The 14,708-nt window shown below is 35.7% G+C and overlaps 1 protein-coding gene and 1 long non-coding RNA gene across 3 annotated transcripts in view; one reads left to right on the top strand and one right to left on the bottom strand.

Annotated features, from left to right (window-relative positions):
• Window positions 1-14,708, top strand: part of BIRC6 (baculoviral IAP repeat containing 6) — a 354,060-nt gene that overhangs the window by 261,575 nt on the left and 77,777 nt on the right. The gene's annotated exons all lie outside the window — the stretch shown is intronic.
• LOC137162731 (uncharacterized) lies at window positions 7,937-10,484 on the bottom strand. Of its 2 annotated transcripts, none has more exons than XR_010922476.1 (3): window positions 10,432-10,484; window positions 9,793-9,889; window positions 7,937-8,674 (listed from the first exon to the last, which is right to left on the bottom strand). It is a non-coding gene; the product is annotated as an uncharacterized lncRNA (long non-coding RNA). The 2 variants fall into 2 exon arrangements; XR_010922477.1 differs by having other exon boundaries at window positions 7,937-8,670.

Here is a 14,708-nt window from a genome sequence, read left to right as displayed (position 1 = left end):
GCCACTCTGTGAAATATCCTAATATTAAGCTACATGTGCTATTGATTTAATGACAACTCTTACAACTAGAAATTTATCTCAAGTTTTCCTGAGATTTAAATATGTTCTGGCTGGTTCATTCTAGATTAACTGTCTCTAAAAAAAAATCTGGCAAAAGATTCCTGATAAAAGTGAAATTTTTGATAAATAAACAGAGGATCACTTAAATATCACTTAATCATTTACGGTATGTCTTCACCGATGGTGGCAAATTCACCACTATCAGATCGATTTATCTGGATCGATTGAGTGGAAGTGAAGACCCGCTCAATCGATCCAGTAGTTGATTCAATAAAACCACCTCCAAAAAAACCATAGTGCTGTGTCGACAGGTACACGTTTCCTGTTGGCGCAGCGTAGTGGAGATGGCGCGCAGAACAGAATTTAGGAAGTCAACGTAAATTACACAAGCTACTAGCTACGAGCTATGTAGCATTTTCATTAATTTAATTTTCATTAATTTTAATTGCTTTTTCCCCTTTAATACAGAGAAGGAAATGTCCTTCATGAAGAGGGTGAAGATATTCAGACATTATTCATAAGGGACAGAGTTAAAATACCACTGAAACTATTACTCTGAGTGACTTTTATGTACATTTATATTTGTGTCCTTAGTGTAGAATTGCCCTGGATTTTACAATTTAATATCTCCTTTATAAAAGAACATTGAAGGAAACTCATCACTTCAGTGCGTGATGAGATTTTAATATACCTATGTCTTGTTCATGTCTGAATGAGAACATGACGCACATTTACATTTGTATTATGCTGTTTTCATTTGATGACTTTTTCTTAAATTTTTTTAAAGCTAACTAAACATGTTTTCCTTAAATATATTTCATATTTGAAGTTTTAAGTGAAGCCTTTTTACTGTTGTTTCATAATTTTTTACATAGAATATTACATCGAGAAGGCTGATCCCTAAGCATTTTTCAAATACAGGAATGACTTCATCTACTGATGAAATGCAGCCATCTCTGCAGTGAAACACAGTTCTTGTTTATTACATCAGTGGTTGGCAACTAGTTAGGGTCACCATCTAGTTCTTGTGTGAGTCATGATCTGGTTGAGTGTTTATTATATTTTGTAATTAAATAGTGAAAATATTTTATTTAATCCAGCGGACTGCTGAGATGTAAATAATACTAGTCAACATTTTCAGGTAAAGGAAGGCAGAAAAGAGAGAAGTGATTATCACTTTTAGTCCAAGCAAGTCAGAGTCTGTGTAGAAAAGGTGGGGTAAGGGTACAGAAGATAGAAAGGAAAGAAAAAAAAAGTGGGCTGTGTTTTTGTTACATATTTATACAATGCATAGCACAACTGGGTCTCATACACAACACAGTAGATCTACTAGTCTGGAGAACTACAGGGTGACTACATCTGTCTGAGCCCACAAGATGAAGAGTTTGGGTGCCTCTGTCACATGCTACAGTATTTTGTCTTTGTGTTTATTAGAAGAAGCTGACATGCTGGCTGCTAGAAAGACTTGGGACCTTCGGATTTTTCAGGCAGCCTTTCCTTTCTGCTTTCTTCCTTGTGCATTAGCCTCAAACCCATAGACCTCAGAGAGGGAGAAGTTTGTTGTCAGCACTGCTTCTGATAGCAGAGCACTTCTTTCTTCCTTGCCTTTGTATCTGAAGAAGAGAATCCTTATGAATGTCTGCTAACAAGAACAGCGTCTTCCTTGTTCTGAGTCTTATTTAGCAGTTGGACAGTGAGGGAAGTGTGAGAGGTTGGTGTTCTGAATGTAGAAGCTAATTTGGCATTAAAACTATCAAAGCCTATCCTAGATTCCTGTGTGCTAGCTGGTCTTCACACTTGATTTTAGATGTCTGTACACAAATGTCAGGAGTTTGGGGAATAAACTAAAAGAACTGGAAGTATTAGTATGTAAAGTAAATTATTATTTTATTGGCATCATAGAGACTTGATGGAATAAGTCTGATGAATGGAATATTTGTACAGACGGGTATAGCTTGTTCAAAAAAGGGAGGAGGGGTTGTATTCTACATAAAGGATATATACATTTCTGAGGTCCAGAAGGAGGTGGGAGGCAGACCAGTTGACAGTCTGTGGGTAAAGACAAAAGGGTTAAAAAATAGGGATGATGTCATGATGGGGGGGGGAGGAAGGTCTACTACAGAACACCATATCAGGAAGAGGAGGTGGATTAGGCATTTCTAAAACAAATAACAGAAATATCAAAACACAGGACTTGGTAGTAATGGAGGAGTTTAATTACCCAGACATTTTTTGGGAAAGTTATATGGCATAACACAAAATGTCTGTGTTCTTGGAATGTATCAGAGACAACTTTTTGTTCCAGAAAGTTTAGGAAATAACCATTTTAGACCTGATTCTGAGCAACAGAGAGGAGTTGTTAGCAAATCTGAAGCTGGAAGGCAATTTGGGTGAAAATGATCATGAAAATGATAGATTTCATGATTCCAAGGAAAGGAAGGAGTGAGAGCAGCAGAATAAGGATAATGGACTTCAAAAAAATCAGACTTTAACAAACTCAGTTCCTCAAGGAGACAGTATTAAAGGCAAAATTGCAAACTATTCCTATGCAAAGGAAAGATAGGAAGAGGCCAATATGACTCCATCAAGAGTTCTCTAATGACCTGAAAATCAAAAAGAAATCCACAAAAAATGAAAACATGGTCAAATTGCTAAGGAGCAGAACAAAGGAACAGCACAAGTATGTAGGGACAAAATCAAAAAGGCTAAGGCACAAATGAGTTACACCTGGCAAGGGACATAAAAGACAATAGGAAAAGATTCTTTAAAAACATTAGGAAAAAGAAAGATGAAGGAAAGTGTAGGTCCTCTACTTAGCAGGGAAAGGAGAGCTAATAACTGATGACATCAAGAAAGCTGAATTGTTTAATACCTATTTTGCTTCAGTCTTCACTGAAAAGCCTCAATGCAATTAATATTGACAACCAGGGGGAAGGAATGCAAGCCAAATAGGGAAAGAACAGGTTAAAGAATGTTTAGGTAAATTAGAGGTATTCAAGTCAGCAGGGTCTGATGAAATTCATTCTAGAGTATTTAAGGAATTAGCTGAAACAATCTTGGAGCTGTTAGTGATTATCTATGAAAATTCCTTGAGAAGGGGTGGGGTCCCAGAAGACTGGAGAAGGGCAACCAGGAGGACCTGGGGAATTAGACAAGTCAGCCTAACTTCAATTCCTGGAAAGATACTAGAGCAAATTATTAAACAATTAGTTTGTAAGCAGTTGGAGGATAGTAGGGTTATAAGGAATAGCTAGAATGGATTTATCAATAACAAATCATGCCAAACCAACTTAATTTTCTTCTTTGATAGGATCATTGACCTAGTGGATGGGGGGAAGCAGTAGACATGATATACCTTGATTTAGTAAGGCTTTTGACACAGTCCCACATGGCATTCTCATTAGCAAACTAGGGATATGTGATCTAGATTAAAATACTATGAGATGGGTGCACAACTGGTTGAAAGACCATATTCAAAAAGTAGTTATGAATGGTTTGCTGTCAAATTTGGAAAGCATATCTAGTGAGGTGTCCCGCAGAGGTCAGTCCTGGGTCTACTATTCAATATTTTCATTAATGTCTTGGATAATGGAGTAGATAGCATGCTTATGAACTTTGCAGATTACATCAAGCTGGGAAGCCATTATAAGCACTTTAGAGAACAGGTTTAAAATCAAAATGACCTTGACAAATTGGAGAATTGGTCTGAATTCAACAAGATGAAATTCAATAAAGACAAATGTACAACTACAAAATAGGAAATAACTATTTACAATGGTACTGCTGAAAAGGATCTGGAGGTTATAGTGGACTACAAACTGAATGTGTCATCAATGTGATGCAGCTGCAAAAAAGGCTAATAGCATTCTGGAGTGTATTAACAGGAGTATTGTATGTAAGATACAGGAGGTAATTGTCCTGCTCTACTTGGCACTGGTGAGGCGCTCGCTGGAGTACTGTGTCCATTTCTGGGTACCACAATTTAGGAAGGATGTGGACAAATTGGCAAGGGTTCAGTGGAGAGCAACAAAAATGATAAAGAGTTTAGAAAACCTGACCTATCCAGAAAGGTTGAAAAAACTGGGCATGTTTAGACTTGAGAGAAGAAGACTGAGGGGCAACCTGAAAACAATCTTCTAAATGTTATGAGGTGTTATAAAGAGAACTGTGATCAGTTGTTCTCCCTTTCCACTGAAGGTAGGACAAGAACTAATGGGCTTAATCTGCAGCAAGGGAGGCTTGTTAGATATTAGGAAAAACTTTTTAGCTCTAAAGTTTATTAAGTTCTGGAATAGGCTTTCAAGGGTGGTTGTGGAGTCCCCATCATTGGAAGCTTTTAAATACAAGTGGGACAAACACCTGTAAGGTATGGTCTAGGTTTTCTTGGTCCTGCCACAGCGCAGGAGGCTGGACTTGATGACTCAAGATCCCTTCCAGCTCTGTATTTCTATGATTGATACTGCCATTTTGAATGCCCTTTCAATTTCATCAAATAGTCTAGATTCACATCACATTTGCAGATTTATTCAATAATTGTGAAGTTACATCCTACTGCTAACTATCCCATTGCAAACTACTGAAAGCTTAATTTAGTTCTGAAGCAGGTAATGGAGCAGCCTTTTAACGTATAGCTACCACATCCCTTTTTTCCTCATTTAAAGTTGTCTTTCCAATTGAAGTCTTTTCTACTAAAAGATTAATGAATTAGATGGCCTTGACTCTCAGCAAACACCTCCCCTTCACCCCACAAGACAAAATAGTACTGTCAACACGGCAGAAAACCCTAGCCTATCATTTACTTACGACATTATTTTTGTAAACCTAATTATCATCAAGAGATTGGATGGCATTGCCTCACTGTTTTCAAGTCCATCCAATTTTACTTGGACAGGACCTAGTATTTAAAGAAATCTGATGCCTTGTTCTTTTCTTTCCTTGGCAAGAACAATGGAATGAGAGCTTCAGAAACCACTGCCTGCTGGTGGGTCCAACTTCTAAGAAACTTTAAAAGAAGGCTAGAAAAATAAATCAAGTCTGAGTTCACAATATATCTATCCACACTTGGGCAGGAAGAAAATGTCTCATGAAGAGCTCTAGAGAGAACCCATGTGGCATTCTTCACATCTTTAGCAAGTAACTGCAATGTGAACATTGCATCCTCCTCTGAGGCTATGTCTACACGGGGATAAAAGCCCCACTGCTGGTCTATGTAAGCTGAGTCAGGCTGAGGGGCTAAAAATTGCTATGTAGACATTTGGGCTCAGATTGGAGCCCAAGATCTGGGACCTTCCATGATCAGCAGGTCCCAGGGCTCGGGCTCCAGCCCTAGCTCAAATGTCTACACAGCAGTTTTTCAGCCCTGGAGCTCAAGCCCCATGAGCCAAAGTCAGCTGACCTGGGTTTTTTATCCCAGTGTAGACATACCCTAAGTCTCCTTTTGGTCTTTAGGCCGTATAATCCTCTGTTCCCCCTTGATCTTCCATTCTGCTCTTTCTCATTTATGTCTGGTTGGTTAGTTTGCTAATTTCCGATAGTTCCCCAGATTTGTGGATATGCTGTATGAAAGAATAGACTGTTTTTCTTCAATATAGCTTCTAATAAGAGAAAATCTCTGCCTCCTTCCAGAGTGTGAATTTTTTTTACCAACCCATATACATATATTTGATTGTTTAGGGTTTAAGCATTGGAAGCTATCTACTCAAGTTTGTCCCTCCTAGATGTTTTCAAAACACTTTACTTGGTGAACAGCTGTGGTCTCAGATGGGCTTGTTGAATACAATAATTCTCTGGTCTAGATGATTACCTGTTATAAGAAGATAAATTTCTTTTTAAGAAAAAAGTTTATTCTTAATTCAAAGATGGCGGGTTACTGTCTTAGAATGATAGCATCTTATAACATGGGGCAGCCAGTGGAAAAAGACTGCGTGTAAACTGAAATGGCAGTGGTAATTGAGATAGAATGTAATTACCAAAATGAAGAATTTTACACCACCATTAACATCCTCACTGTTTGTAAATGGTGTCATTGGATCTTTACCACGGTTGGTCATAGTCTTGGGAAAGCAGACTTATCTGAAATGTAAAACCAACAGCATAGTGCATCAGTGTTGTATTGGTGCACTGGTTCAATATTATTTCGAAGGAAAGAGTGCTGTCTCCTGAATCAACACAGCTTCCTGTTAACCCCCGCATTTTACTTTGCATTGGGCAAACACCCTAAAATATATCCTAACCATTTCCTTAAGGCAGAGAATGCTTAACAAAATTACTAAATGAATCTTTGATATGAGTATGAGTAATTTCTCCCCAAACTTCACCCAAAGGATAACTTTATTCATAAAGTTAATCATGCTGTAATATGTATACACATGCACAGTATGTAAATATAGTAAATATTCAGAAAAATCCCAATCTGTTACAGTTTCTTAAATCAGCATGAGTAGGTTGATGATATTTTTCTCAAACAAATCCTTTGTGGATTCCAATTTTGTATATCAAACCTTACAGTACTTCCTATATCTATAGTGATGCCATAAGATGAAAGATTTCCTGTGCAGTGTGTGACGCTGAAATCTTACCTAACTGTTATATCCACCATCAGTGCAGTCTCATTTCTGATTACTTTTTGACATCTCTTTATAGATGACCCACTATCAAATTCGAAAGAGTAGGAACTAGAATTTGACATCTTTCACCCCCAATCCTTCACAAATAAATACTCATATGATATAGTATGCTGGAGAGAAGATGCAGAAGCCTTTGCCTAATTCACTGGATATTGTGGAGTCCTTACTTTAATTGCTACACATATTTTATTTCTAAATGGCTTTCATGGACTCTGTTTCTCTATCACCACAGAGAATAGCATACAGTAATAGATGATCTAAAAGCACTAGGTTGTCAATTTACAACCTTTGATTAATGGATGGGATGTATCTAAACTGCCCCAGAACAGCACGGGAAAGAAATTGTGCTTGAAACTGTTAGAGGCACAGTTACTTCTTTGTCTCCTTTCCTCTTGGGGGATAGTAATTTTCAGGGCTATTTTTTAAAATTAGTAGTTGATTAAAATCTCACTTCTGTTTTATATAAAAACTAAAGTTAATTGTGCAATGTCCCTTTTAGTTTTTCACATTTCGTGCCTCGAATGCTTAACTTTGTAACTTTAATGTTCTCAAGGTAGTTTTCTTTATAGAATAGGAAAGTATGTGTGCTTATATATAAACTTAACATACGTTTCAACTTTGATTTAGAACCAGTCTTGCCAAGACTCACACACATGCTTACCTTTAAACGTGTGCAACTCCCATGGATTTCAGTGGGACTACTCACATACTTAAAGTTAAGCATATGTGTAGTACTGAGCCTAACTCATAAACAATATAGTTCAATATATGTGATATAAAAAGTTGAAGATCCATGTGGGATCTGGGCCTTAGGTAGTAAACTCATCAGAGCAAGGATTAAGTCTTCCTCTTTGCACACCAGAACTCAGTACTAACCCCTTCAATTTGATTTTGAGTCTTTGTAGCAAACAGTTTAGAAATCTGTCAGTATCTAGCTACTTAGAAATGTTCAATTTAGTTAAGTCTCTTCTTTACCTTTGTGTGATAAAATGTTTATTTCATTTTAAAGTAAGCATCAATATAAAAATGCCAGAAGTGACTTTGTTTATGTCAAACATGTTCTCGAAATGGCACTATGGAAAATGTAACACTTTGATTTCAACCTTTTGGAGAACACATCTAGTAATGTTATTACTATCATGCTTCTAATAAATCTTAAAAGAAAATACTAAAAATTAAAAGTGGCAGAATTTAGTCAATAGTTAAAATTTTATTTATATTTTTACAATACTTTTGGTATAATAGTGCTCTTTTTCCACATTATTATACATTGGTATAAATCTTAGCATATAATGGTGCTTTAAAAATAAAACTCTACTTGACTTTTTTGTTTTCTGGTCTTACCTATGCAGAGGTGTATCATCACAAATCTATAGAAAGCATCATGGGGTTTAAATAAATAAAGTATATATGTAATCTACATTCTTCATGAAGACTTCTGTGGTTCAATTGTCTTCTGGATTTTAATTTGTTTACACGGACTGTGTCTTGTATGTTCACTGGTAGTAAAACAATACTTTACTGGTAGTAAAACAGTATTTCCAGTGTTTGAGCTTCATCCTTTATCAATGAGAAGCTGAATATTGTCCGTCTGTATTTACATAGTTTACTTCTCCTAGCTGGGCTCACAGATGCATTTCACAGTCATTGATGCAATGGTCTTAGCCAGATACTTTGCTCTGGAATGTGTTTGATAATATTTTGAGGCTGTTTCCTATTGCTTTGCATTTAGAAATCATTATTGCCATCACTGGTCTTTGCACTGTATACTGTACAACTGATGCTGAAAAATGTCATCAAAGTGTAGTGTAGACATACACAAAAACAATCACAAAGAGATTGAGCACTGTTCCAATTATCCCCAGCATGGCTAAAATAGATTCTTCTTTTTCTTCATTCTCCTCTTGCTTTTTCACATCTTCTAGTGTTGTGATGGCAGTGGTCCCCATTTTTTCTGCAATTATCTTCACCGGTATTCTGACAGCTAGCTAGAAAAAGAAAAAATGATAAATCTAGCCTTTTTGATCAGACACTTTTGTCATTTTTCAGGGGAAAAAACGTGCACCACAGCTGATACTAAAGACCTTTTGATTTCTTAATGCTCTATTTCTTACATTAGGCTCAGTTTTTGTTTTCTTTATGTGTCTATATTCATATTATAAGATTTGTTTTGTAGCTGTGGAATTAGGTATGATGTAAAATGATTCTGGTTCGTTGTTGCAAGCCAAATTAATATTTTGTCATAAAACCTGTTTTTAATTTGGCCTTAGCCAATTTACCTTATTCCTTGTGAAATTAAAATTGGACAGAAACGTGATGGTCATATAATTGAAAATGACTCTGAAATGGCATTTGTGATTTCTCAGCTATTGTTGAACATTGAATGTCACAGTACAATAACTGAAGATACTCTTTATTGGTTTATGGATTTGTAGTGTAGAAATGTCATAATATAATTATGCAGTCTTTATGGCTATATGTACAACTAGCAGTAGCAGGTATAGCATTTTTTTAATCTACCAGCTTTTGGCCATTTGTGCAGCAATAAATATTTAACAGAAAATGCAGATCTGTCGGTCTTCAGAGATGAGATTCCTATTGTTGTATGCCCAGAGAGTATAATATTTTACAACATTATCAAGAATAAGAATTTGAGGATTTATTTTATATATGATTAATGTATAGTTTTGCCATTTTTTGTTGCAAAAGTAAGGTTGACAGGTATTCTCCACTGTCTAGTTCTGCTTATGTTCTTAATGTATGTGCAGCCAAGTACCTTCTTTAAGCATTTTGCTAAGAGATTACTTTCCTTTTGGGAATAGGTACTGGATGCTGTGTGCTATCTGCTATGGTTTAGCATTCCTGAGGAGGAATTTCTGCTCTTACTAAAATTTGTTTAATCTTTCTAGTAGTTCAAATGACCCTTATTTACTTACTTAAGATTCAGAATCACATTTTAGAGTATAATGACATTTACCTCTGTTGAAGATGTTTTTATTCATTATTAAAGAGAAACACATTGCTGCTCAGAATCAAATTAAATTAAGTCATCAGCCTATAACATAACATTTCTTAGATAACGATAAAAAAAGAAAATGTTCCTTACCGTACATTGCATCAGGAATAAAATGTCATCAGACATGCTTTTTAGTCTTGATTCAGTGGTGAATCAACCTTTTACCTTCATGGAGTGCTGCTGCTCTCTTCATTTACCAAAAAAAAAAAAAAAGAGAGAGATTCTATACAAACATGAACGATTTCTTGATAAAGAAGTTAAGCTGTGGAAGCGACGGTGTTACGAAATCTTCCAAAAACACTGACTGGCTTTATCTTTCTGTAATCCATTGAAACTAAACATAGTTTAAAACAAACAAACAACAAAAACCCCACTCAATATTGACCCAAACTGTACATTAATTATCTTATTATATTTGATTTTTTTCTTAGATGACATATTTTATTCACAAAGCAAGTAATGCAGTTGGGTTTGCTTTTAAAAAAATAAATTAAGCTTCTGCTTTTGTTCAGGTGTATGTAGTTATTTCTTGACTTTCCCTTCAAAAATGAGCCTTTAATCTCCTCTGCTTCTTGCCAGCCGTCTGAAGATGCTTTTTCACGTTGACACGCTGTAATTCCCAATGCAGTAAACTGTGTATTCAATTACACTATGTAATTTTAGTCCAGACTTTGAAAAAGGATGAAAAAAATTTCTTTTATTGGTGATAGTGGTAGGACAGTCACACACCTGCACTCAAAGCTTCCGAAAACAATTCCAAGATATTTTTCAGAGCTTCGCATAACTTAGTAGCCAGTCAAGTCTGAGGAGTGGAAAGAAGGTGGCTTTGGTTGCATACTGTAGTGAGCTGTGACATTGATTAAACATGCACTTGGCACTTGCTGAATAAAGAGAGAACTACAAACCACCCTTGCAGACAGTGAGTTGCATAACAATGTGATGGCTTTGCTGTTTCATTGTCAGGCCAGGCACATTTTAATCCTGTAACAGTGAACTTGTGCTTTATAGAGGGGTGCAGAGTTAACAGTACTTCAGGGTTTTCTGATGAAGTGCTGCATGACTGTGACATTAAGGCATTCAAGCTGAAACAGTGTTTCACCATTTGTCTTTTTATGCTTTGTTTGACAGGCTGTTATTTCAAACAGTAATTACTACTTCAAATGCTTCCCCTTTTTATTCACCATCCAAAGAATGCAGGTCACAGTGTGTACGTACGTCATCAAGACTTTTAGTGGAAAAATGTTCCTGTTCTATTTTTATGGGAAGCAATAATTAAAATCCCTGTGTATGAATTAGACATGTATTTTTGCCTGTTCCATTTTAGGAGCACTTTGAAGTCTTATTGCCACAAATTAAGAAAAAAACCTCAATAATTTTAGCTTCCTTTCCAAGCGACTACTGTTCAGACGTATTTGATTATTCCATTACATGTCATGTGGAGGACATAGTCAGAGAAATGTGTTTTGGCTTGTGTGATATTATTTATCTATTTCTGAGACAGAATACAAATTTATTTGACCTTTACTGTGAATATTGTTTGTTTGACGGTTTCTCCCAAAACAAGTCCTTTGTGAAAAGGAACATTTTAAAGCTTGATTTGTAAACTAAAATGTATAAAAAAAAAAAAATCAGAAGGCTTATGCAGCATACAAAGAAAAAAATTGAATTTATGGGTGAATATCATAATGCTTTGGGAATAATGTAACTAGAACCCTCAGTATATTTGAGTTTCCTGATTTAAAGCAACATGTTGTAGAAATTCCTGAAAAAGCATTTATCTGTCTCCAGTTTTCATTTGAATTCCTGGGAATTTTTATTTTATTCTTGACTTTTTAAAATCAATTTTTTATTTCAACATTGTTTTACTTACATGTTGCTGGTAGTTTACTTTCTTCCCATTTTGTACTCTTAAAATGCTAACCTTCATGTTTACTTGTTTCTTTAATTTCTTCTTATATCAGATTTTACATAGATTTTTTTCTAAGAAATTTCACACTGAAATTGCTCATCTAGGCTGAAGAAAAAAATAAGTCCAGGGTCTCACTAACATCCTTAGTATGAGAAAACAAATAATCAGATACAAAATTGATAAGCAAATAGCCAGACTCTATTTGTAGCCAACACCAGGTTACAATATTGATTTTTCAAAGGTCAGAAACATGCTTTAACCAGGCTCCACCCGGATTTGCAGTTTGAAGTCAGTGGGATTTACACTCCTAAATTGCGTAGGGTTAGTCTGAAAATCCCACCCTGAGGCTTCTACTGCCATATTGAAATATCTAAAGTGAGGCTTCTAACTTGGAAAATGTTGGCCTGTACAGTTGGGGGGGTGGGGAGAGGAGCGCAAGAGTGCGCACACATGCGCTCTCATGCATTTGTCTACACGGAAAGCGCTGCAGCTGCACTGCTATAGTACTTCAGTGAAGACACTACCTATGCCAGTGGGGAAGGGCTTCTCCTGTGGGCCTAGGTCCTCCATCTCCCCAACAGGCAATAGCTAGGTCAGTGGGAGAATTCACTTGTCAACCTAGTGTTGTCTAAACCAGGGCTTAGGTCGGTTTAACTGCATCACTCGGGGCGTGGATTTTTCCACTCCTGAGTGACAGTTATACCAATCTAATTTCCTAGTGTAGACAAAGCCAAAAATTTTATGCCATGGCAAGTATTTAATAAAAATAAAATTTTAGCCCCCGATGCAGCAAACATTTGGGTGCATATGCTTAACTTTAAACCTAAGAAGGCCCAGCGAAGTCAATGGGCTTGGATATGTATGTAAAATTAAAAATTGCATAAGTGTTTGTAGGATCAGGGTCTTAATTTTCAATATTTTGTTCTTTGCCTATAGTAATTTTGGAAGTTTCAAATAAGAAACATCCTTCTTGCCCCCAGATATGCATTTAACAAAAAAAAAAAAAAAAAAAAAAAACCCCAACCAAACAGAAAACAAAACAAAACACAAAACCAAAAAACCACCCACAGTATTTATAACTTAGTTCACTATAAACTTTAATCTGAAATTGTAATTAATTCAGATTTTCAAACAGTTACAAAATGTAAAGTGATTTAAACACTCCACTCTTTTAGAAAGTTATTGATCTATAATTTAAATTTATGGAGATCATTACTAATCCCCAGTGTTTTTGTATGATACTGTTTGTTTTTATCACAGACCTCAGGAATTATCAATTCTTCTGATAAACCCAAGTGTTGCAATAAGATTTTCATTTATTATTATATAAGCACCTATACAGTAGTTCTTGAAATGCTTACAGTAATTTAAGAACTATCAACAAATAGGATTAAAAAGACAGTAAATTGAATTAAGAGGTTTCAGCTTGCTGATTTAAGGTTTAAACTTCGCATTTGTGACTTGAGTGCTTGACTTTTCAATCCTAAAGTTTTGTTAATGCATGTTAAGTTGATCCTGATGATGCGTCAGCATTGCTGTCCTTGACTAAAGATTCTGCTGCTTCCTAAGTGCTCAAGAAAATGCTTGATATTTATTTGGAAATGTGTGTATCAAAAAGTCAGAAATTAAAAATTCACACATCTGATAATGCACCACCAAACCAGTGGGTGGTAAATAAATGCATCCCCATTAAGCAGCACTAATGTTAATGCTTTTCTTTTTTTAAGCAGTAGTCGCCTACCATTCTCTATAATTTTGCCAAAATAAAGTTCTTGGGAGGCGTGCCAATAAAAGAGTAATCCCAGTTCAGGATATCCTAATTAATACAGGACTTTTCATCCTGAACTATTTTACAGATTATGCATACAATAACAAAGAATTGCCTTTACTTCCACTGAGGAGTACAGCTGTGAACAGACACACATTCTGTACAAAAATATTTGTGCTTGAGACGCATTGTACCCTGACAAGTCCTTACTTTGGAAGAATGCAGAATGAAGATTGATTTAAATCAGTGACTTAAATAATCAATTTTGCATTTGTACTTTTTAGTTATTTGCCTAAAGAACAGCTGATTCTTTTTGGTTGGTAACCCTTAAAATGTTGCTGTGCACCTAAATATAGGCCTTTACACTAAACTTGGTACTTTTTTCCTATCTGTGTCTGCACTATACCTTACACTTTATTTATTTAAGCAATTATATAGCTAACATATATTTATTCAGATTCTTAATTTTTACATTCATTATGTTAAAAAATGGTGAATGATACATTTCTGATTTACTAGAGGATACATTTTTTACTCATGATTTTTATCAAACTCTTTGGATGGAGGCTAGAATTCAGTTAAATGCACAAACATCATTTCAAGATTATTTGTATTAGATTAAACCTACATTACATGTGCAGGATACATAAGGAAACAAGTTTATCAAAACATTGGATAAAAACTTTTTTTTAAGCGAAGGAAGTATTATCTGTACCAATTTTCTGGTCACCACATCCTTCAGGATTTTGGAACTAGTAAATTTAATCATTTCTTACTTAGTTTTTATTCATAGATTGGAAGAGGAAAATAAACTTTCCTGCTTTCCCAGCTCCCATTCTGTTTAATTTTGAATGAACTGTGACCCGTCCGTGCCTAGGGCAGCCACCTGAAAATGCCAACGTCAGGGAAGGCTGTAAAAGGAGAACAGATTCTCCCCAACACTGGTGGATGACACTGAAGTCAGACTTCCCAACCAGCCACAAACAGTGCTTCTGATTTCCCACACTGCTTATCAAGAAGCCAAAATAAAAATATACACAGCCCCATTTACTGCATTTCAATCTCTGGCTCCCAGTCAGCCACTAGGACCAGTAAAGAGATCAGTTCTTTAAAACTATGCTCATTACCAAAAAGGTTTCTCCTGACCCCAAAGGGTCAGCCACAGTACCAGATCAATGTAAGTTTGGATCTTACCCAAAATACCATGCTGCCAGCCAATCCTTTAGTAAATAAAACTAAAGGTTTATTATAAGAAGAAAGAAACACACTATAAGAGAAATGTTAAAGGATTAAATCAATCAGATACATACAAATGATTTGAAAGTCCAT

The sequence above is a fragment of the Emydura macquarii genome, unplaced genomic scaffold, assembly GCF_026122565.2.
Source record: "Emydura macquarii macquarii isolate MOO-44397 ecotype Brisbane River unplaced genomic scaffold, CSIRO-AGI_Emac_v2 contig_2457, whole genome shotgun sequence".
Taxonomy (NCBI): Eukaryota; Metazoa; Chordata; order Testudines; family Chelidae; genus Emydura; species Emydura macquarii.
The sequence above is the reverse complement of the archived record's forward strand: the minus strand, read 5'-3'. Positions and strand labels throughout refer to the sequence as shown.